We start from the raw sequence: 24105 nt of genomic DNA on the forward strand, positions 1-24105 counted from the left end.
CTTGAAGTGACATCCCAGCTCAGCTGCCATTCACACCTTCTTTCCCTTCACACTAACACCCTTGTCACATATGAAAGATGATTAAAGGAGGGGGGAAAGGTGGTGGGAAGTGCTATCAAGACACCGTCAGCTTATGGTGACCTTGTAGGGTTTTTAAGGCACAAAACGAATGGAAGAGGTTTGCCATTGCCTGCCTCTGCATAGAGACCCTGGACTTCCTTGGTGGTCTTCCACCCAAGTACTAACCATTGGCCAACCCTGCTTATAGAGAGAGGGTGTTGAACATGCACAGAGAACATTTTCTCCCTTGACACTGGATAATCACAGCTGGTGCCCCCTGGCATTAAGGTTAGGGGGTTCCTAAAATTCAAGGTGTGTGCACACCAGATGTGATTATTGAGGAGGGAGAAATTGCGCTCTGTGCATGCTCAGAGGCACAGCCTTCTTGCACAATGCAGACAGGACTGAGACCATAGAATATGATCCTTAAATCTCCCACCAACCCATAGCACAGGCAATGGAGATGAATGCTAATGCCCTTAAGTCTCTCCGCATTTCCCTCCCTCTGCTTCCCAGATCACAATCTATTTTCAAGGTGGTATGACTAGAGCACACGTGGTAGGTCTGTTTGCAAGTATGCCTTTGCATGCTGCAATTTGGAGTGTCGTCTTAAGCAAGCGACTTTTTACAAAGAGAGGGGAGAAGACATTTTTCACAGGCATATTTGGCTTTCACATGCTGTGATTTGATTGGCAGACCATGCAGGTCACACATGTGAGGTTAATCAAGTTCTTACTGGCGAGTGGAGTCATCCTGTCAAATCGACATGCATCTTTTTTGCACAGGCATGGTGCTTGTATTGTTGCATGCATGAAGACGTAATGTTCCAAAACTACTCCCACTTCTCAGAAGTAATTAATATAGAAAAATGAAGGCAACTCACACCCACTATCTGATCGACAGGTATACTACATATACTACATAAAGAGACAGCATGCTACTTTATCATTCACAAGCATGCACCGACATCACGTCATTCACAATGAGATTGCCGAATGTGAGCACTGAGGCTCAGTGGCGCTGCCAAGTACGTGACTGTGGCTAGACACTGGGATAATTTCAGACCTGCTTGTGGCTAATCTGTAGGACAAAAATGTACCAAAGAGATAAGTGGCTTTCAATGAAATCCTAAGCAGAGTTACTCCAGTCTAAGATGATCGATTTCAATGGGCTTAGACTGGAGTAACTCTGCTTAGGATTTCACTGTTTATGTTAGTACGGGAAAGGCACTCTGTACATGCTTAGAAGCATTAACAATAATTCCTCTCTTGACCTTGGATCCTGCTTTTCTCTCCATGGGACCCAAACCAGCTTACAGCCTTCCAAGAAATATAAAAGATAAAATGACCAGCGACAAAAAGAAATCAAGGAAAAGAAAATTCAGTTCAACTCCATGGCTTGTCAGGGATCAAACTTCAGGCGGCAGACTGCAAGCCAACATATTCTAGGCCTGAGTTCTTGGAGAGAGGCAGTTTGTACATGCTCATATTGTTGTTAATATAACAACAATAATAACACCTAGTGCTCCTATCATACTACTAGAATAACCGTCATATGTTTCTCCCAGAGATGCTGAACTTCAAATCTTAGACCTTGATATTTTGTTATCTTTTCAGTCTCTTTCCCATCAATTTGGTTGTCACCAGGGACTGCCACATCAATCAGTTTAACTTGAGCTTGTAGGATCCAGGTTTGGAGATTCCTGGAGATTTGGGGAATGGAAGCACACAGCAACCTCAGCAGGGTATAGTGCCTTAGAGCCAAGCTACAAGTGACGCCTTACACAGGTTGGACACTTGTCAGCTTACCTCAAGTTTTGATGGGAAATGTAGGCGTCCTGGTTTTACAGCTTGGCTCTCCATTACAGCTGCAAGACCAGGATGCCTACATTTCCCATCAAAACTTGAGGGAAGCTGACAAGTGTCCAACCTGTGTCAGGTGTCACTTGTAGCTTGGCTCTTAGTCTTCCCTCCAAAGCCACCTTTTTCTCCAGCGGAACTGATCTCTGTAGCCTGGAGATCAGTTGTGATTTTGGGAGATCTCTAGCCACCACCTGGAGGTTGGGAACCCTAATTTAACCTGTGTGATTCTGAAAGGACTAACAAAACACCAAGGTGATATTGGTATAGAGAGGATAACACCTGGCTGGTTGCAAACAGCCACACTACCTGGAACATGCCACATATTAAAGCGGTATCTCACCGACCCCTAGATTCTTGGATAAAATCTGAGTCAGGGAGAGACCAAAAATGCCACGTCTGATGCACTGTGGCAAATAGTAATAGTAATAATGCTCTCACCTGGATAGCCCAGGTGAGCCTGATCTTGTCAGATCTCAGACGCGAATCAGAGTCAGGCTTTAGTGATTAGATGGGAGACCTCCAATGAAGGCCAAAGTTGTAGAAGCAGGCAATGGCAAACCACCTCTCTTAGTCTCTTGCCATGAAAACCCCTCCAGGAGTCACCATAAATCAGCTATGACTTGAGGGCAGGATTTAATTTTCAGTATTAGTAATATCATTCATTTCATTTCACTTATTCCACTAATATTTCATGTTTTTGTGTTATGTGCCATCAAGTTGCCTCTGGCCTGTGGCGATCCTATGAAAGAAAGACCTCCAAAACATCCTATCATTAACAGACTTGTTCAAATCCTGCAAACTGGAGGATGTGGCTTCTTTTATTGAGTCAACCTATCTCATTTTAGGCCTTCCTCTTTTCCTGCTGCCTTCCACCTCTCCTAGCATTATTGACTTTTCCAGAGAATCTTGTCTTCTCATGTGTCCAAAGTACAGTAGCCTCAGTTTTGTCATTTTAGCTTCTAGGGAGAATTCAGGCTTGATTTGATCTAGAACCCACTTATTTGTCTTTTTGGCTGTCCATGGTATCCACAAAACTCTCCTCCAGCACCACATTTCAAATGAATCAGTTTTCCTCCTGATAGTTTTCTTCACTGTCCAATTTTCACATCCATACATGGCAACGGGGAATACCACAGTTTAGATTATCTTGATCTTGGTTCCCAGAGAGACACCTTTATCTTTAAAGATCTTCTCTAGCTCCCTCACAGCTGCTCTTCCAAGTCTCTGCCTTCTTCTGATTTCTTCATTGCAGTCTCTGTGTTGGTTGGTGGCTAAGCCATGGAACAGGAAATCTTGAACAATTTAAATTTCCTCATTGTCAGCTTTAAAATTGTGTAATTACTCAGTAGTCATGACTTTTGTCTTCTTGATCTTCAGCTGTAATCCTGCCTTGGCACTTTCTCCTTTAACCTTCATCAGTAGTCATTTCAAGTCTTCACTATTTTCTGCCAGTGATGTGGTGTCATCTGCATATCTCAAATTGTTAACGTTCCTTCCACCAAGTTTCACTCCACCTTCTTCTAGATCTAATCCATCGTTCCTTATGATATACTCTGCATACAAGGTGAATAGGTAAGGAGATAATACGCATCCTAGTCTGACACCTTTGCCAACTGGAAACCATTCTGTTTCCCTGTATCCTGTCCTGACAGTAGCCTCTTGTCCAGAGTACAGGCTGTGCATCAAAACTATCAGATGTTGTGGGCGGCACCTCCATTTCTTTTAACACTCTCCATAGCTTGATCCCCGCAGTCAAAAGTTTTGCTGTAATCTATAAAACACAGGCAGATTTTCTTCTGAAATTCCCTAGCATGTTCCATTATTTATTTATTTATTTGTCAGTTATAGTCCGCCTTTCTCACTGAGACTCAAGGCGGATTACACAGTATGAAATAAGTACAATAAGTATCAAGGACATTTCGATACAGTATCAAGGACATTTCATAAACAATATCATAGGGTAAATAGATACAAGTTTAAAAGACACAGTATTAGCAAGAATCCAATACAGAGCAGAAAAATACTGAAGCAGAATATAATCAATTCTAGGACTAACATTAGACAACATGGAGCACTGGTGGTACATAGTCATAACAGTGATGAGAATGCCGTTCGTTCGTTTGGGAAGGGCACTCTGCACATGTTTAGACCCGCCCTGTTCTCATTAGTATTCATAACACGTAACAGAGGCTAGACAAGCCCTCTGCACGTGCTCAGAGGCTCCCTCCCGGGTGCGAAGAGGTGGCAGAGCTCCGGCTGGAGGCGCGCCCGCCCCGTCCGAGCCGCGCTCCGCCCTGCGGAGGGGGAAGGGCGAGGGCAGGCGCGCCTCTCCCCGCCTCCTCTGGGCTCCTCCCCGGCTCCCTCCTCCCTGACCCGGAGCGCCGCCGAGTCCGGAGCCTCCGTAAGCAGCAGCAGGTCGGAAACCGAGGCGGGAAGGAGGGGGCGATGGCGGCGGGGGGAGTGCTGAAAAGGCCCCCGGGGGGGCTCATCGGGGCTGGGATTACAGAAGGCGCGCTGGGCGGGCGAGGCGGCAATGCCTGGGGGTGAGAAAGAGCTGTCATTGGCTGGGAGCCGGGTGGGCATCTGGATTGGCACGGCGGCCCCCTTCCATCTCTGATCCTTAGCGGGCACATGTTGGCAGTGCTGGGGACGGGGGTGTCAAGGAAAGGGGAGGTCCGTCCGTGATGGGCACAGTATGGTGCCAATGAGGGAGAGGGGGTCAAATGAACGGACTATGAAGAGCCTCGGAGCACATTGGGGACATTGAGCGGCGGGGGTGCCCAGACTGGCGGCTAGAGAGCAAACCCCGGGCGTTGCGAATCCAGGGTGATGGGCACGGGGCAGTAATGCCCGTAGAGTAATTTCGTGGTCACTGCTTGGGCATTGCCCAGGAAGGAGTTGGGGATCTTGGTGGGTATCCGGAGCAAGGAAAGTCCCTCAGATCTCTCAAGCTCTTCTGGGTGGGCAGTAACCAGAGAAGGGCTTCGGTGTCTGGCCAGACACCACATGGACACAAGAGGGTGGGCACAGATTGGCAGTATGGGGAGGGGCTGAGAGGCAGGGTGGGTGGGCACAGCCGCAGCAGAAATTGGGTTGTTCTCTGGCACGAGTTGGCAATATCAAGTCAGATTGGTGTGGGGAGGGACTAAGAGGATCATGGCAAAGAGAGAGAGGGAGAGAGAGAGAGAGAGAGCTGTCAATTTACATGAGCAATTGATTGGAGGTTGGTTGGCACTGGCAGTATCCAACTTAGTAAGGATACAGCTCTTTTCTCCCCCCTAGATTTTTGTCTGGCAGTCTTGGGCAAAAGAAAACATGTGGGACACGAAATGCCAGCCCCCCCCATCCCTTAGCCACTTGGGTTGTGCTTTGCCCCTTATATCCCCATTTCAACTCTGTTTTTATGTGCTGCTCTCCTTGCACCCCCATGCCGTTGTTTGCTTGAAAATGTAAGCTCTTCGCAGGCACAGACCTGTCTGGCATTTTCCCATGGAATTCCAGAAAGTGCCACGTACAGTGATGAAGCTGTCATTCTGCTAGGAACCGGGAATGCAACCAGTCTTTCTTTCAAAGATTTGCAACTTGTTTCTCCATCTCGGAGGAGAATGTTTGGGATGAGGATATTAAGTCATACAAAAAACCATTTGTCAGAAATTCCTAGGAGGAGGGGAGGGCTACATCAAGAAAGTGAGTCAGAAATCATTTTAATAATGGGAACGGGGCGGGGGAGGCGGGAAGGGGAGGCTAAACTTGCTCCCAACTAGGACAGGTTGGAAATTTTGGAATCCAGAGTTAGTCATGGATCAATCAACAAAGGATCAGAGTTAGCCATAGACCAATAAACAGAGGACCAGTTCTTACTCCATCAAGCCTCCCCTCACTTGGTTGAAAAAGGACTTGTCTAAACGCGAGATCCATTTTAAAGCGCTGACATCTGAACCTGGGCTTGGCTATGGGCCCAACCATTAGGCTACCTGGCCCAGCCTGATCTGCTCTGTCTCATGGGGGGGGTCTTACCCAGCCTTGCTAGCTGATATCCGTTTGAATGGAAGTAGAAGCCTGGGCTTTTCTACATGCAACGTTGTCTGCTCAGCCACTGACCTACAGCTGTCTGGCAAAAGGTTATGGGAAGTCACGACGGAGTGAGTCAGACCATTGGTACATCCAGCCCTGGATTTTTTCCACAGACTTGGTTGTGTCTTTCCCAGGTTTAGGGCAGAGGTGGGTCTTTCCAGGCCCTTTTTGCTAGGGATGCCCAGAACTGAACGTGCCCTCCCCCACTCTGCTACACCCTCCCCTCCCTCTGCCTCTGACTTCTTTGGCATTCACGCCGCCGAGTCCTTCTGCAACCAATCTCAGCATTGCCAAGTTTCTCTTTCTTCCTTCCTTGACGCGTCTCCCTCTGCCTGAAGAAGAGTTTTCGGCCCTGAGTCAAGCTGATCCACTTAGGCTTTTTTTAAAAAAAAAGAACTCAGTTTTTCTGTCTGGTATCCAATGCCATGACTCATCTGTGTAAGGCTGGCAACTTTTTTTAAAAAAACAGGCCCTACTTCTGTGCCTTTGAGGGCAGCCCAAAATGCAACAGGCAGGATCTCTCCCCCTTGACCCCAGGGGAAGCTCGACTTGTTCAGCGTTTGAGGCTGTTGCTGAAGGCATGGGAGCGTAGATGAAGACAAAGTGGTGGCATCATGGCATGGGCGTGGCCTGCCTGCTGCAATGAAAAAAGCGCAGGAGCAGGACTGGAGGGAAAAGGTGGCAATCCTACAATAGCAAAGGTCGCGGGGAAGAAAAAGTGGGAATGATCCCAAGGAGCAGCAAACTGGGTGTCTTCCAGTTTCAGAATGAATTTCCCCACAAACTAGAACAACGCAGGGACAGAAGTCTAGGCAGAGAGAAATCTCAGATGGGGCTTCTCTCCACTTGGACTGGGATTCAGAGCTATCTTAGAGGGTCCACAGATGGGTGTTGAGGAGGGCTGGGAGTTCCCTTGTTTGTTCGTAGCTGGGCTTGCTTATGCAAGCAATCTGTTTTGGAATCTTCTTGGGCCTGTCATTCTTTAATGCTGGGAAGTTGCTTCCATGCCTCGAAAGGATGTGTACTAAGGGATACAGATGAGGAAACCTCTGAACATGTACAAAGTGCCATTCATCATCGATGACCTGCAGCCCAGCTGCCTTGCCCAGTGTGTGGAATTCTGGGGCAGGGTTTGCAGTTTTCATATATTTTTGAGTCTCCTACCTTTCTTTGGAGAAAATAGCCCTACTGTGGACTGAGTCTTGAGGGATATCTATAAATGAAGTCCTTTTGGCAGGATCACAGATGTGTTCTCAATAACCCTTATTTATTTATTTATTGTATTTATTTATGTCATTCATAGTCCACCTTTCTCACTGATATTCAAGGCAGATTACATAGTGTGAGATTAGCACAGTCAAAATCAAGGACACGACTGCCCTGCAAGGCAGGCAAGCACTGTTCTCTAGCTACCTATCACATTTGCATCCCATCCTTCAGAGGAGCTTAGAGTAGGGTATGACTTTCACCTCTCCTTCCTTTTTCCTCAACAACAGCCCTGAGGGGTAGGCTAGGCCAAGAGGAGGTGGCAGGCGTTGAGAATCATAGCAGGCTCCCTGGCACGGTGAGATTCCCAGCAGGAAATTTCAGCAGCTGGAAGACTTTGATCAGAGTTCTTATGGGAAGGAGAAGGCCTCCTTTGGCTAGAATGCTCATCTGCATTACAAATGCCTCGAGTAGGAAGACCCTGTACAGAAACGGAAGACCGACAACCTTTCTCTTCTCACTCCCAACACGCTGGTTGAGGGTAGTAAATTAGTAGCTGATCATCTTTATCTGCAGGCCCTGAAAATAGCCTTCATCAAGTGATTGCTGTATCACAGACAGCTGTTAAAGGCACACGAGGAGGCTTGTGTGCCCTTTTGTTTTCCTAGCTAGTCGACAGTCCATGAACCAAATGGATTTTTAGGAGCCGTCCTTGAGCTGATTTGAGTCTTTGTTCCCTGTGGATGACAAAAAAAGGTGAGCTCATCCTTTTAGCAAATATAAAATAATGAATTGTACCAGGCATTCTATACAATTGGGAGGAAATTTTGTAAACTCTAGCAAAGCTCCCCTCCTGTCTCTTTTCCTTTCCCAGAAACAAAGTCCTCTCCTGTTACTTTTTCAAATAAGTTCATTTCAGGGTTGCCAAGTTTCCCCCTGATGGGGCTCCTGTGCTTTTACTAGGATAAGCAGACATTCAGACGGTGAAGTATTTTTCCTCCGCTTGCTCTACCAAAACATTTCACCTCTTGAATTTTGAGCTTGTCATGCTCAAGTAAAAGGCACAGGAGCCTTGGCAGGGGGAAAAGGTGGTAATTATTGTTTGAAGGCTGTAGGCTTCTCACCCGCCTTTTTCTTAAAGCTAACTTTTTCTGACCTTTCTTGGTGCGTGAAAAAAAGGCAAATTCCAGGCAAGGGATTATTAGGAAAAGAATTGCAAACAAAACAGCCAGTGTAGGGATGCAGCTGGATATGGAATGCCACTCTGGTCACTGCATCCCAAAAATAATATCATCGAACTGGAAAAGGGCAGCTGAAGCAATCTGGGGAGGTGGCGGGATTTAATCTTCCCTACAAGCAAGCTAAGGGGGGTTGGGGCTTTTCAGTTTAGAGAAAAGACAACCAAGGGGAGGGAACGTAAGTTTTATGATCGCATGGGATGGGGAGGTGGATAGAGAGACCTTTTTCTTTCTCCGTGCTAGCGAGTCGCTTGATGAAATTGGGTAGTAGCTTCAGGACAGTTTTTCTGTTGCAAAGCTTGTTGCCCCCTTCCAAAGGACATGGCGAGAGCCATTAGCAAAGATGGTTCAATGGAGCATCCATGTTCAGGGGCGCTCTGCCTCTGAAAGCCGGTTGCTGATGTAGAGCAGCCATGGCTGGGGGAAGCTGTCTCTTCCCTGCCCTTCGTGTGAACTTCCTGGAGAAGTGTCTGGCCCCTGCAGAAGACACTTCTCTGCCCTTTTTATTGGGCTTTTAATCTTATCAGTACAATAAAAAGGATTCTTCTCCAAGAAAAAGGATGGTAAGCGATGCGGGCTTGAAGGGCTTACGGCAGAGAGGTGCTATTGCCCATAACCGCTAAATGGAACCTCTTGGTTTAAGTGCAGTGTCTCTCTGGATAGCAGATGCCATCCATGGAGGTCTACCCTGCTTCTGGGCTTCCTAGAAGCATCTTGCCTGGCCACAGCTGGAAATAGGATGTTTCATTAATGAACCTTTGAAAATGATTCTGCAGCATTTTTCTTATCTCTGCAAAGGACTAAATTAATTGCACTGCTGTCTTTGAATGGTGGCGGCGTGTAGCCCTAATACATAATGGCGGTGGTGGTGATGCCCTCTAGTCATAGCTGACTTATGGCGACCCCTGGTGGGGTTTTCATGGCAAAAGCTTAACAGAGGTAGTTTGCCGTTGCCTGCCTCTGCAGCCCTGGTCTTCATTGGAGGCGTCCCATCCAATTACTGAAGCAAGGGTGGACCCTGCTTAGCTTCCGAGATCTGACGAGATCAGGCTCACCTGGGCCATCCATAACGAGGGATGCTTTATCAGTAGGAAACTTTCAGAGTATCTGTTTCAACATGTTCGCAATATTTGTTGTACGTACACCTGATATGCCCTTTACTGAGTCAAAGAAGGTTCAAAATGCTGGAAAGAGGAATGCCGATTGATGGGGAAAAGGGGTTGCTCTTGCCTGCTGTTGTGCTTACAGCCTGAATCTGGCGAAAGCATTGGCAGCATGGAGGTTTAGGTTGCAATCCAAAGAACAATGTCCTGGGAGTTAGTGCCAATGAATAAAGTGGGACTTACTTTTGAGTAGACCAGCTTAGGTTTGCTCCCTGCCTGTGACTGCTCGTTAATGTCTGCTGTTCAAGCTGGCAACTCCAAAGCAAGGACTGTTTTTCGATATAACAGTTTCGAGGGGAAAGATTGGATTGTCCCACTTTGTGCGGGTAGGGGAGGGAGTCTCCGTTCTGCACGCATAAAATAACGTAACTCGCCTTGCAAGAATGCAGCTAGCACTGCAGGACGAAGGCCCCTGTGATGCTGACCAAGATATCCCTTTCCATGAGAAGAGTATTCAAACATGGCAGCCCTTCCATCTGCAGTGTGAAGCAATACAGTTTGTTTGACTCTACCATTGCATCAATTGTATTTGCGAAACAAGTTCGTTTTTAAAAAAGGGCATGTGTTGAAGCTTGGTGATAGAGACTTGTCGTTGGAGAGTTTGGCAGTTGCATGCTCCTAGAGCAAAGCTCTCAGTGGTACATATTCCCCCTTCTGCTATTTATTTCTTTAAAACATTTATTAGCTGCCTTTCTACTTTATGGCACTCAAGGCAGCTTTCAATGTAAACAGCACAACGAACATACATAAAAAGATCATGATTTAAAACTGCAATTTAAGGTTGCCAATAAATTAACTAGTTAGGAATAAGCATCATTCATTCATTTTTAGACTTTCTTGGTGAGACTCAGGGCGGGTTGCAACAAAAAACATATTCAGTAAGAATGTGCAGTACAGAGAATCAACAAAATTAGTGGACGTTCTAATACTGACAATAAAGCTCGCTTTATTCTTTTGGACATAAGGCCAGCTAATTTGGAACTAGGGAGAGGATTGGAGGGAGAGAATTTGGGAAGCATCCCAAGAGCCAGAAAGCAGGAATTCTGCAAGATGAGCACGATCAGTTCCCTCTGTGATTTCCCTTCATTTCCCATCATCCAAGGGATGGGGTTGTTCCCAGCCACGGTTACTCCAGGGCATGAGGTGGTCTGCAGCGATTAAAATTGGGAATCATTCACAATTTTGAGAGCTGCTCCGGTCCAACTGAAAACGAAGCATTAGAAATGCTTCCTGGTTTGCGTCTGGAGCAGAATTTGCTGTGGTTCAGGGTCAGGTTTATTATTACTGTCTGCGACCAGCACATATAAAACCATTTGCAAATCAGTTTAAAAACAGTTAAGACTGGATACAGGAGAAGAGCAATACATAAATATAAGAGTAAAGAATTTGCTGTGAGAATTGGCAGGAAGATAGCGTGAATGCTTGAGTCCTCCTGTATACTGAATCAGTTCAATACTGTCTGCTCAGACTGGTTCTGGCTCTCCAATGTGGAGAGGTCTTTCATATCACCTAGTACTGGATTCCTTTCCTTTTCTTTCAAGCTCCTTTTATCCATTGATCTTGAGCAGCAGATAAGGAGTCTTTATTTCTTTAAGGAAAATATGCTGGAGAGATACTTGGCTACAGCCAGCATAGTCCCTGGGTCTCTATCCACCAGCAAATAGGGAACTATATTATCTTTTGATACAGGGGGAGATAATTTAGTTAAAACAGGACACTTCCAATATCATATGGGATGGGGAGTCAACCTTTTTCAAAACACATTGGCAGAATCTATCCGAGTAAGGTAAATTATAGTATCTCCCATATAGGACTGCTGAAGGGGCAGTATTCAGGCATCTGAGCATAAATGCTCTACAGTAACGAGAAACTGTTAGGTGTTTAGCATAGGTTGGAACAGGGCTTTTTTTCTGGGAAAAAGAGGTGGTGGAACTCACTGGGTTGCCCTCGGAGAAAATGGTCACATGGCTGGTGGCCCCGCCCCCTGATCTCCAGACTGATGGGAGCTTAGATTGCCCTCGCGGAGGGCAATCAAAACTCCCCTCTGTCTGGAGATCAGGGGGTGGGGCCACCAGCCATGTGACCATTTTCAAGAGGTTCTGGAACTCCATTCCACTGTGTTCCAGCTGAAAAAAAACCCTGGGCTGGAATGGTTGGAGGTGGAAGGATGCCAAAGAACTGGGTGGAGCATACTCTCCAAGCTTGTATAACTGAGCTAGAGAAATCTAGATCTTTTATTCACGTCTTGATAATTAGTAAAGATTTGCTTTTCCCAAGTCTCAGTATATCATCCCTTGCTAGGGAGAGACTAGATAGTTTCTTGTCAATTTCTTGCATCCAGTGAGAGTGGAATTGGTCTTGATTTAGCTGGTACAGCAGACCTTCCTTCTTAGTGGAGAAAAGGACCTTTAGCCAGGGGTCATTTCATAGAAAAAGAGCTGGAGGAACTCATTAGCATAACTCATTAGCATATGCCACACCCCTTGACATCATCATAAGTGTGTCCTTAGCATAACTGATTTGCATATGTCACACCCCCTGACATCACCTATCCTGGCTGTTTTGGACCCAATCCTGGCCATTCAGGGCCAAAATTGGGCCCAAAATGGTCAGGATCGGGCTGCTGCTGAGCAAGAGAGTGATCCACCACCCGTCAGAGGCCTGAAATGGGCCCAAATGGCCGAGAGTCAGATGGGCAGGGCCACCTGACATGTGGCCTCTTTGGGGAACTGCCGGAACTGTGTTCCTGTGCGTTCCCCCTCAAAATGAGCCCCGCCTTTAGCCTATGTTTAAGTGCATGCAATCTTGCTTTTGCTTCAATAGAGCCATGACTCAATTCTAATCTTAAGGCTATCCCAGCAATACATTTTGGGGTTCCCATAATATGTCTCAGAAAATGGCAAAGTGGGTGATCTAGGTTCTCATTCACTCGCAGTTTCCATATTGAAGTCCCATAAAGGAGCTGCAGAATTATTTTTATATTGAATGCATGCAGACCCCCTGGGATATGTTTGCCTCCCTTAGAGAAGAAGAAGCGTTCAGTTGCCAACACAGAAGGTTTGATTTTATTTATTGCAAATTGGAAATAGGATTGCCAGTTGAGATGAAAAGGCCACACCCTGGTATGGAAATTGAGAGACTTGTTCTAATTGAACACTGGCCCTTTTCACACTACATACCTGCTTCCAGAACACTGTGAAACGCAATGCAAAAAACGCGGAAGATCGCACCTTCTCATGAGAGTTTTGCACGATGTTGCACAAAACTCGCGCGACATCGCACAAAACTCTTGCGAGAAGACGCGATCTTCTGCGTTTTTTGCGCTGCATTTCGCAATGTTCTGGAAGCAGGTATGTAGTGTGAAAAGGGCCACTGTCAATTCTCCAGAGTCCATACCGATGGGGTAAGTCTCTTGGCTTTAGGGAAGACCACAGTCTTTGATTTTGAATAGTTAATCTTAAGTTCTTCATGTTTCCAGTATTTTGAGAAACGGCGTAGAAGTCTTCTCAGTACAACGTGAGTATAGAACATAAAGTTAGACTTGATCTTTTTAACTGGGGTGCTGGAGATTGAACCTGGGGGCCTCTGCATGCTGAACTAATGCTCCATCACTGAGCCATGGCTGCTCGCCAGTACCTGGCCATGGTGGGGAGTGCTTTTGGTTCCCTGACCAACACAGCCCTCTCTTTCCTATGATCCTTAAAAGGGAAGAGTCTTTGTGTTTAAGGGCTTCTGCTGATCTAGAGCATGTGCCTCCCATTTCTGCCTTTGGCTTGAGCTGCCATAGTCTGACTGCTGAATTGCAACTGGTAACGAAGCTGAAGACAATGCATGCCCCTGGACTGAATCGAGACAAAGACTTCCTGTCTCATTACCAATACCGATTTCTCCACACCCACTACGTCTCTGCATACCCCACCCTATTCAATCACACCTGCCTTTGTCATTCACCGGCTATTATCATTCGGCTTCTGTAATCACTCTCGAAGATATAAGGACAGATGGGCTCACATTCTAACTGTATCTAAAGAAGTGAGCCGTGGCTCACAAAAGCTCCTACCCTACCACTAATTTTGTTAGTCTTATAGGTGCTACTGGACTCTTGCTCTTTTCCACTGTGCTTTAGTAGTTATATATAGGATGTCCAGTTAGCCTAGACAGTGGCCATAGGGTGCTGTTTCCAACTGGGTTAGAGTGGCCACGGGTGCCAGTTCCACCTGGGCTTGAGTGTTGAATGTGGCATCGTACTTACCCAGGGTGATTGGAGGGCCGGTTTCTGGCTAGACTGAAGCTATCAAGGTGACTGTTCCATCAGGGCTTGAGTGGCCGCAGGGTGTGGTTCTCAGTTATGCTTGCAATGCAGCCACCGTTCTTTTCAGAAATTAAGCAGCAAAGCCAAGCCTCCGATAGTTGACTTGAACGCTGCTCAACCTAAACACATGCAACCTGGTATTTGCAGAAGATTACCGATGAAATGAATGTCCCTTCACTGTGGAACAGGGAATGTTTGCTTGGTAGTTTTCAACAAGGAAGTTGCAGCGTGGGCAGGAGAGAGGTTATCGTTTGCAAGTAGGCATTTATTTAAGTGGCCCGTCAGAAAAAAAAACCTTTATTTAAATGCAAAGGTTTTAAAAAGTCTGCAGGCTGGAGCTTGTTTCGAAAAAGGTAAGCTCAAGGATAGGATAGGTGATAAAAGGCATGCCTCAGCATGTGTGAAGTGCATAATTTTCACATCTGGCTGCAGCCACAAGCCAGCCGTTTCACATGTGTAGAATGAGGGAAGTTATGGTTGCCAATCTCCAGGTGTGGCCTGGAGATTACCCAGAACAACCCAGAGATGGCAACCCTACCAGAGGTCTTTTCTTTGTTTTAGTTAATACAAATTATCTTCCCCTTTCCTTGTACGAATCTTACCAAATTGCAAAATCCTTAAAATGCTAAATGCTGGCAATGAAAACCCAAAGGTTACAGCGTGTAGCAGCAAGTTTTTTGCGGCAGCTTACAAAATCTGCCTGTTAAGGAAGGTATAAAAATATGTGATGAAATGCTTTTATTGTATTTTAATTTTGTGTAATATTTTTAGTAATGTGGGAGCTAACAATTTATACCTTTGATCTCTTGGGAATAAGAATATTATTATGTTTTATGCTAGTTTAGTACTGTTGTAATAAAGATTTGATTGATTGATGGCAGTGAAGAAATTGGAAGGTAGCTTGGGTGCAACTGGAGCCAATCCTCTCTGTAAATTCCTCTTCCCAATCTTCTGTAGCAGGGCTTCCTACCAGGGTTGATGGGAATTGTGGGTTTCACAGCCTCCCAGATTGAATCAGAGATGTCCTGATGTCACCGAGAAGGTGGCTAAGTTTCTCCATTCTGCTTTGAAGCACGTGATAATGGCGGAAATCTGGTTTTGCCCGGCCCTTTTTTTTTTTTTTTTAAAGGGCTTTCATAATGCATTTGCACAATAAAGAAAGGTCGGTATACTGGAAAACCTACTTTGTGAGCAACAGGGTTTCCGGAGAATGTTTTAATATGACAAATTATTTTCAAATTTGCCCACCATAACAACCAGCCAATTGTCAGAAAGTGGTCTGTGACGAGCAAAAAATGGGCCAATCAAAGTTGAGGGGGAGGGGACCTTGCTATTTCTTAAAAGTCGGAATATTGGTATAGCGCAAAATTAACTTTTTTTTTTTTAAAAAGCGAAGTGACGTGCGCCATCAACACTGATGATGGAGGAGGGAACTTCCCACTATAATGCTTTACTCAGTGGCGTGTGGAGAACTGATTGCGCCACAAAGACGCACTGGGAGGGTGAATGTGATGATGCACAGCATGGTAGCGGAATGAACCCAACCGCCATGACTGCGCAAGTTAAGCGGATGGTGAGTGCATGTGGATTTGGCCTCCCATTAGCTCCAACAATTGTGAGTTGTGAGCATGACTGAACCATAACTTCTGGCCAGCTGCTTGTGTGAAGATAAATGTCACCCAACTGCACGGGCTCAGATACTGCTGTGCGAGCACACTGATAATGCAAGCACGTGGCAGGCTCAGCTTGAGAAAATACAGGCACGCTGCTAAGGGGGGATAAATTCAATTTTTCAGCCCGTTATTTGAGTAACTACAGCCAGATTCCCTCCTGTTTAGGAAAGAGCATAGCCGGTGAGTCACCCAAAGTTGGTCGGTAGCATGCTGGACTTACAGTGCTGCTTAGATAGGCAGGAGTAGGCTCGGAGCAGCGGAATTTGTGTTTCAAGGAGGGAGTGGTCCTTGTATCGGAGGATGAGTTCCAGGTACCTTTGAGCCATCCTGCCCATTGGAGAAGAAAAAAACTCCTAGCCATCCAAAGCAGAAAAGGAAGTGGCAGCCCAGCTTCCTTGAAACAAAAGAGCAACTTGGCATAGCGCCTTCTACAGCAAACAAAGGCTCATCTAGTAATCTAATATTTAAACAGCATCAGAGGCATACACAGTTCCCTGCATGCTGGCATCGCAAACAAGCGGGGAATATGGAGTTTCGGTGGAACATGGGTGGGGGCATCTATACCAGCAGGAAACCAGAAATGTCACTTCTTTGTGGAAGAGGACAGAGAATAACTGTGATGGGCGTGTATTAAAGAACACCAGAGAGTGTAGTGGTTCGAGAGCTGGCCTAAAATCTGGGAGATCAGGGTTCTCCACTCTGCTACAAAGATCAGCAGGTGGCCTCTGGCCTGGGATGTTCTTTCAGCCTCACTCCCCTCAGTTTGGTGTAGAGGTTAAGAGTGGCAGGACTCTAATCTGGAGAGCTGGGTTTGATTCCCCACTTCTCCACTTGAAGCCAGCTGGGTGACGTTGAGTTGGTCACAGCTCTTCCAGAACTCTCTCAGCCCCACCCATCTCAAAAGGTGATTATCATGAGGATAATAATAACACCCTTTATAAACCGATGTGAGTGTGGCATTAAGTTGTCCTGAAGGGCGATATATAATTCGAATGTTGCTGCTATTATAGCGGGATTGTGAAGACGGCATGGAGTTCTCAGTTGTTTCTATTCTTATCAGTGTAAATTTCTTTAAAGCTCCAGAATAACATGAAGTGAAGTGTATACAACTAGGATTTTTTGAATTTCGTTTGAAGGGGTGATTTCCAAGCAGGTGTGAGTCCCTGCATTTCAGTCTTGTGTAAAATAACCTTAATGTGTATTTGTTTACGAAGGAACTACAGCCTGTGAAGAAAATCTGAACAGCCGTGTTGGATCAGACCCAAGTGTGGCATGCTCCAGCATCCCACTTCTGACTTCGGTTAGCTTCTGTGAAACTCAGTACCTGATATTCAGTGATAAACTGCTTCTGAAAATGGAGGTTCCATTGAGCAATTCTGGCTTATCCCCCATGTCATGGAGTCTCTCATGACCACTTTGTAGACCCAAGTAATATGTCTTGGATGTCGTTTGGGCCCGATGCTGCACTGCAACTGTCAGAATGGCAAACTGCACAAAAACACTGCAATGAGCCTGATGCTCTTTTTTTGGGGGGGGTGTGGGTTTTTTTTTTTTTGGCATTTTTATGTGATCGCCTGAGCGCTTCATGTAGTTAGAGAACATGACTTGTCTGGTCAGGCAACATAATTAAATATTAAACATGATAGTAATCTTGCAAACAGGTTTTCACTCCCCCTTTGCTAGGCTGTAGCTGTTGATCTGCCCTGTTTCAAACGGATGGCCTTTGAAAGGGGATTTGATGAGTGGGCAGAGAAAGAGAGGTTTGTCGATGGGTTATCAAAATACCAAGTACAAAAATCTTACGATGTTTGAAAATATTAAAATAACATTTGAGAATGTTTGAGATACATATTTTCAAATAAACACGTTCAGAATTCAAACCTATTACTACTCCTCATCTTAGGAAAAAACAACAACTCATTACTACCTCTTATTTTATCATTGCCTTATACTTACATCTTTCTTAGCTACATTTCAGTGCTGACTTCTTCACAATATTTCAATATTATCTATCATATATTGCATTCTACCAATTACCTTGTTGTGTTATGTGCCATCAAGTAATCTCCGATTTGGCAACCCTATGAGTGAAAAACCTCCAAAACTTCCTATCATTAACAGACTTGCTCAGATCCTGCAAACTGGAGGACGTCGCTTCTTTTATTGAGTCAAGCCATCTCGTTTTAAGTTTTCCTCTTTTCCTAGCTTAGTTCAACTAATTGTCTTAGTTCAACTAATTATCTTACATCAATCAAACTGAAAGCCATGTCTATGTATATACTCTATATAACTTTTCATTGAAAATGAAATCCTGCCCTCAAGCAGGGAGCGTGGAATATAAATGTAATAAATTAAATAAATAGTTGACTTATGGCAACCCCGGGCGAGCCACCTTACGCTGCCACCACTCTGGGATTTAGGGTCCCTTGGGAAGGCCCAGAGTACCCTCCCAACCCTTCTGACCTCCATAGCTTGGCCAATAAACAGGCATGAGGACCCTGCAGAGTAACAACAAACAAAATAGCTTATTTACAAGTAGGTCAGTTAATCAATCAACAAACAAGCAAGGTGCATTAGCAACAATAGAGGGGTGAAAGCAAAATAAACAAAAGGCCCTAGTGCGACTGAACTCCTGTCCCCGTCTGCCAGGCCTGTCTTCTCACCCTACCTGGATGAGGGCCTCTCTCCCTAGCAGAAACCTCCTCTGGCCTGCTCCCTAGGAGAGAAAACACAGGCTTTCTCCCTCCCAGACTTATATAGCACTAGCCCCCTGTGTTCTGATTGGCCAAAAAGGGCGCCAAAATGGCCCAGGGGCTCTTGGGAATTGTAGGCAGGCCTACTCCCACTGCTAACAGGCATCTGAGGTCTTGCTAGGCCTTCCTGGCGCAGCCAGGTCATGACAACATGGAATGGGGTTTAGATATATCAGTGGTGGGTTGTTTTGTCTTCAGTTAATAGAATGGAACCTCCATGGACAGAGGAAGTGCGCTTCTGAATGACAATTGTAGGGAGATTACAATTTCCTTTCTGACCTCTTTGTAGCCTCCCTAGTGCCATTTGCCTGTCCGCAGTTGGAAAGACGATGCTGAGCTCGATGAATTTGTAGTCTGATCCAGCAACGTTCTTTCTGGTTCTAGGTGCTGTGAGCAACAACTTGTGAAGGAAATGTGCAAACTGTGTCTATCCCCTTCCCTCCCTTCCTCTCTCTCTCTCTTTTGAGTGTCGTCATGAGTTTTAAGTAAGCATTGACTCCAACAGGGTGAAGAAGAAGTCTCGGACAGTAAAAGGAGCGAGGAGGGGGATTTATAATGAACATATTTGGAAATGCCTCCCCACATTGAGCTGTCTCATATCTTTGCAAAACGATCAGGGATTCCGTATTGAGAGGGCCAGGACTGGGGAATGTGTTTTGCTTACCTATTGCTGCCAATGGTCTCCTGTAGTGCACAGAAATTGGAGGGTTCTGCTTTGACCATCAGTTCATGCAGGAGGATTGAGATTTTCCACCAGTGCATTCTCTGTTCCTTTATTGTGTTGTAGATTTGCTGTTTCTCACTTTCTACTCTGTCTCAATTCCAGTTTAACAAGGAGAATATGTAGAATTCGTTCCTGCTTTTGAGCGATGCTCCCAAAGGTTAATAAGATACAACTGAAACCCCCCCAGTCCTGATCAGTGTTCCCGCTAATGTGAGCACGTGAGCAATTGCTCACAGATTCTGACTCCTCCGCTCACAGATTCTCAGCTGTAGCTCACAGGTATTAACTCTCAAGTGGCCCCGCCCTCCCACTCAGCCGGTGCCAGCTAGTGGGCCCAATAGGGATGGAGCCCTGTCCTGCTTCTCTCCTTCCTTCCTGGCTGTGGCTGGCTTAGCCCTCAGGGCAGAGCCAGAGAGCCACTCCAGTTGCCGCCAGTTCTCTAGCTGGGGAACAGAGCAGAGCTGAGTGATGGGGCCCAGCCTGACCCAACTGAGCCCCAAAGAGCAGAGGAGAGGAGGTGGCACCTCACCCGCTGCCGTGGTGAAAGTGTCGTTTAACTTGGCCTTGGTGCAATAGGAGGCTGGAGAGAAGAAGGATGCACAGGGGAAGGAGAGCTGGACCAGCTGTAACCTGCTGATGGGCCCAGTTTTAGAGTATCCTAATGATGATAGATCGAAATATTCTGGAAACGTTTCCTTCTGTCATCCTGACTTCTTAAAAACAGTGTTTTTTTTTGTTTGTGAGCCACCTGAAGCAGCTCTTTGTACAGGTAGTACATAAATATTCTAAAGAAAAATCAAAAGTTTGCAATTCTATATTTGCACATCCTATCTCTCTGAGCTGCAACACTGTGCAGATCTTGTTTATTTGCCCCAGAAAACTGGCAAATGGACTTCAAGCTATTGAAGTTGCATGCTCAATGTTACTAAAGCACCAAATGTTCCAAATGTTGTTTTTATTGTTAATTTGTTTTGATTGTAATCAAAATGTATTACAAGGTATTTGTTTTCGGATTCTACAGAGGCTAGAAATCAATGAATTTAGACTGGAGTAACTTTGTACAGGATTTATACTGTAAATCTCTCCACCTGCTGCAAACTTGTTGGAATAGAGAAGGCTAACATGTGCCCAGGATGGGATGCAGACCCTAGCACATGTTCTCAGATATATTTATATTTGTATATCAAATAGCTGGGAAAGAGAAGTATTAATAACTTTACCTGCAGTACAGAGTAATTTAGTTTGATATTTAAAATCCATGTTTAAATGTTTGCCTGAATTGTTGCTTCTAAGCGAGAAACAGTACAAAATAAAGTATTCTGTAATTTGTTTGTATGTTGTATGTCTGTAGACTGAAAAAATATTTTTTTTAAAAAAGGAGGCGTGCTCAAAACTTTAATGAAAGTTGTTGTGTCGGCTCACAAAGTAGATTTTTAGCTCACAACACTGTACAGCTTAGAGGGAACATTGGTCCTGATGTTATTATATTTATGATTGCCCGAAGAATCTTTGTGCATGGTGTTTCCTCCATGCACAGAGGGCATGTAGGCATGGGATAAAAGCACCGTATAAAAAGAACCTTCTCTGTACATAGTCTCTTACATTCAGTGAAATCCTAAACAGAGTTACTCCAGTCTAAGCCCATTGAAATCAATGAGCTTAGACTGGAGTAACTCTGCTTAGGATTTCACTGTAAATTTTGCTTTTCTCTAACCCTGCCCCCACCCCCACCCCTTGCCTGAGAGCCTTCTCACATTCAGGCTGGGTGAGATTAATTGCCGGCTGTTCTTGCAGGGTCGCCCGAGCTGGAAAGCTCTTAAGCCTCTTTCATTGGTGTTGCACCCAATTTGCATGAAGAGCCACAGAGACTTAAAGGTTGGCTGGCAAAGCGGATTGCCTAGCAAAAATAGAATGGGGGTGGGAGAAGCTGCTTTTGTGTGTTTCCCCGGGCACTTCCAGGACTGACATGGGGTGGGCAGGGGCTTGTTGATGGCAGGCGTGGGATGGGCATTTATTTATACAACGGAGAGCAAAAGCGGTTGAGCTCCTGAGATACTTGGTGGGCTATAAGAGAATCTGGAGGGAAATTATCCTTGTCTTTTAAATATCTCATGTTTTAGGCCATTCACCTTGCTCAAGGCAGTTTGATCTTGTTTCTCAAATAGAGCCAGTGCGTTTGGAAGCCTGCACCTGTTTTTTAATTTCCAAATTTTGCATCATGCACGTGAACGTTGCCACTATTTCCAGTTCCTTCCACTCATTTGCATCCTCCCCCTGCTGTGTTGCCAGTCCACACATGCAGATTTTTCGAAGAGCAATTTTGATGTGTTTGTATGTAAGATTTTCTTTTGTGCAGCTTTGGCTAACATGCAAGGGTGTGTATGCACATGAGGGAAATAACATACCAGACTCTCACAGCCATCAGATACATAATCTCATTAAGATTGGCTGTTGTTTCATCAACGTACATATATGCATGGGCGGTATAGTTGCTGAAAAAGATGGGCTAAATCAAATGAAAGGTGTGGCCCACATGCACTTGCTTCTTGTTCTAGCCAGATTTCTTCTGCCCTGACCCAGAAAGCCCGGGCAAGCTGGATGACATCAGATCTTGGAAGCTAAGCAGGGTTAGCCTTGGTTAGTAATTGGATGGACCAGGATTGCTATGCAGAGGCAGGCAATGGAAAACCACTAGCTGGGCTATTAGATCTGGGTTCGAATCCCTACCAAACTATGAAGTTCGCGATCTACCAGAGACCTGTGAGGAAAGGTTGAAGGAGCTTGGTATGTTTAGCCTGGAGAGGAGATACCCTCAGGATAGCACTGCATTCTGCCTGGTGCTATAACAACAACATTTGATTTTATACTGCCTTTCAGGACAACTCAATGCCACATTCAGAGCAGTTTACACAGTGTGTTATTATTATCCCCACATCAATCACCCTGTGAGGTGGGTGGGGCTGAGAGAGCTCTGAGAGAGCTGTGACTGACCCAAGGTCACCCAGCAGGCTTTAAATGAAGGAGTGGCGAATCAAACCCAGTTCTCCAGATTAGAGTCCTGCTGCTCTTAACCACTACACCAAACTGGCTCTCCGTGATAGGATGGCTGGCTTGATAGGGTATGAATAAATCACGCCATTCCAAAACGGTTTCCAGCAGTCTATTCAGTGTTCGTATAATACAGGCACCAGCTCTTAGTGTTGAGGGAATGGTAGTCTGCACATGCTCAGAACCAGACGTATCCGAACCCACCCTGTTTTCCTGGAGCTTCTGTTGCAGTGTGTTTGGCAGCCCCTTTCTCCTTTCCCTGCCTGGTGGTTATCTGAAAGGACTGAAGAGAAGGCACTTGACACACATTGTGGGAACTTCTGTGCCTTTGTGCTATCCGTAACGCAACCCGAGTCCTTATTGTGATTGAAGATGGGGCTCTCCCCAAGCCTCAGATCCTCTCTGTTCTGTTCTGCTTTGTTCTCCAGCACAGAGCGGCTTCTTGCACATGAGGCGTGTGGGCGGGGAAGCAGATCTTCCAGGTTAACTTGATATAGCTTCAGGGGAGGAGGCGGCAGCACAGATGTGGATGGGTGTTGCTAGCCCAGACAGAACTTCAGGGGGAGGCACCAGAGAGGTTACTCTTGCACAGACTGGTTGCGTTGCCCCCCCACGTGGGTTATATTCTGCAATAAAAATCCCCAAACGGCAGTGTCTGCCAAGCCTAACCCAGACTGCCCATCCTTGCTTGAAAGCCCTTTCTCCTGAGTTGTGCTGCTGTTCGCAACTGTGTAAGTACCTCCCTTAGATGCACAGTGTGTTGTTTTGTAAAGCATGGAGTAATAGATTAGAGCTGGGCTATTAGATCTGGGTTCGAATCCCTACCAAACTATGAAGTTCGCGATCTACCAGAGACCTGTGAGGAAAGGTTGAAGGAGCTTGGTATGTTTAGCCTGGAGAGGAGACAACTGAGAGGTGATATGATAACCATCTTCAAGTATTTGAAGTTCTGCCATATACAGGATGGCATGGAGTTGTTTTCTGCTGCCCCAGAAGGTCGAACCAGAACCAACGGGTTGAAATTAAATCAAAAGAGTTTTTGGCTAAGTATTAGGAAGAACTTTCTGACAGTTTGAGCAGTCCCTTGGTGGAACTGGCTTCCTTGGGAGGTGGTGGGCTCTCCTTCTTTGGAGGTTTTTAAGCAGAGGCTAGATGGCCATCTGCCAGCAATGCTGATTCTGTGAACCTAGGCAGATCATGAGAGGGAGGGCACCTCAGTGCTTAGTTTTCGTGGTCCCTTCTTCATGCCCAGGGTAAGGCTGATCGCCACCTTAGGCTCAGGTAGCAAGTTTCCTCAGGCCAGTTTGGCTAGGGACCCTGACGGTGTTTTGCCAACTTCTGGACATGGAGCAGGGGTCACTGTGTGTGTGTGTGGGGGGGGAGGTAATTGTGAATTTCCTGCATTGTGCAGGGGGTTGGACTAGATGACCCCTGAGGTCCCTTCCAACCCTACGATTCTATGATTTTACAGAGCAGTTGTCTGTCTGGGAATCAGGTATGCCCCCCTCCTTGAGTGTCAGGAGTTCAGAGTTCTTTCCCCATCTCTGATCTGTAGTGAAACTGGTGGCTTGGAGAAAAGCTTCATTAGTTCACAGATATTGATTTGGGGGTGTATCTCAATTGAATTCCAACCTGCTCTTTCTTCCTCAGCAACATCTGCTTCTGCATGCAGCATGGCTATTGTCTTTGTCACACACATGTGTCCCCCCGATGGGCAAGTGTTTGTGTGTGTACAGGCAATTCACAGCTGACTTACGGCAACCCTATAGGGTTTTCAAGGCAAGAGATGTTCAAAGATGGTTTGCCATTGTCTGCCTCTGTGTAGCAACCCTGGACATGCTTGGTGGTCTCCTATCCAAAAAGTGATGAAGGCTGACCCTGCTTAGCTTCCAAGTTTCGATGGAATTGGACTAGCCTGGGTCATCCAGGTTATGGCACTTATTCGGTTGGGGGGATGCATGTCTGCCCACCAGCACTTCAATCCCCCTTCCT

The 24105-nt window shown here is 45.8% G+C and overlaps 1 protein-coding gene across 1 annotated transcript in view; it reads left to right on the plus strand.

Annotated features, from left to right (window-relative positions):
• The first annotated feature begins 4303 nt into the window (after window positions 1–4303).
• The window catches only part of LOC129329998 (ceramide synthase 4-like), a 128431-nt gene continuing 108629 nt past the window's right edge, over window positions 4304–24105 (plus strand). Inside the window, exon 1 of the mRNA XM_054979813.1 lies at window positions 4304–4323. The gene's annotated coding sequence lies outside the window, so the exon portion shown is untranslated. The remainder of the gene's footprint in view (window positions 4324–24105) is intronic.

This window comes from Eublepharis macularius, chromosome 5, assembly GCF_028583425.1.
Source record: "Eublepharis macularius isolate TG4126 chromosome 5, MPM_Emac_v1.0, whole genome shotgun sequence".
Lineage (NCBI taxonomy): Eukaryota > Metazoa > Chordata > Lepidosauria > Squamata > Eublepharidae > Eublepharis > Eublepharis macularius.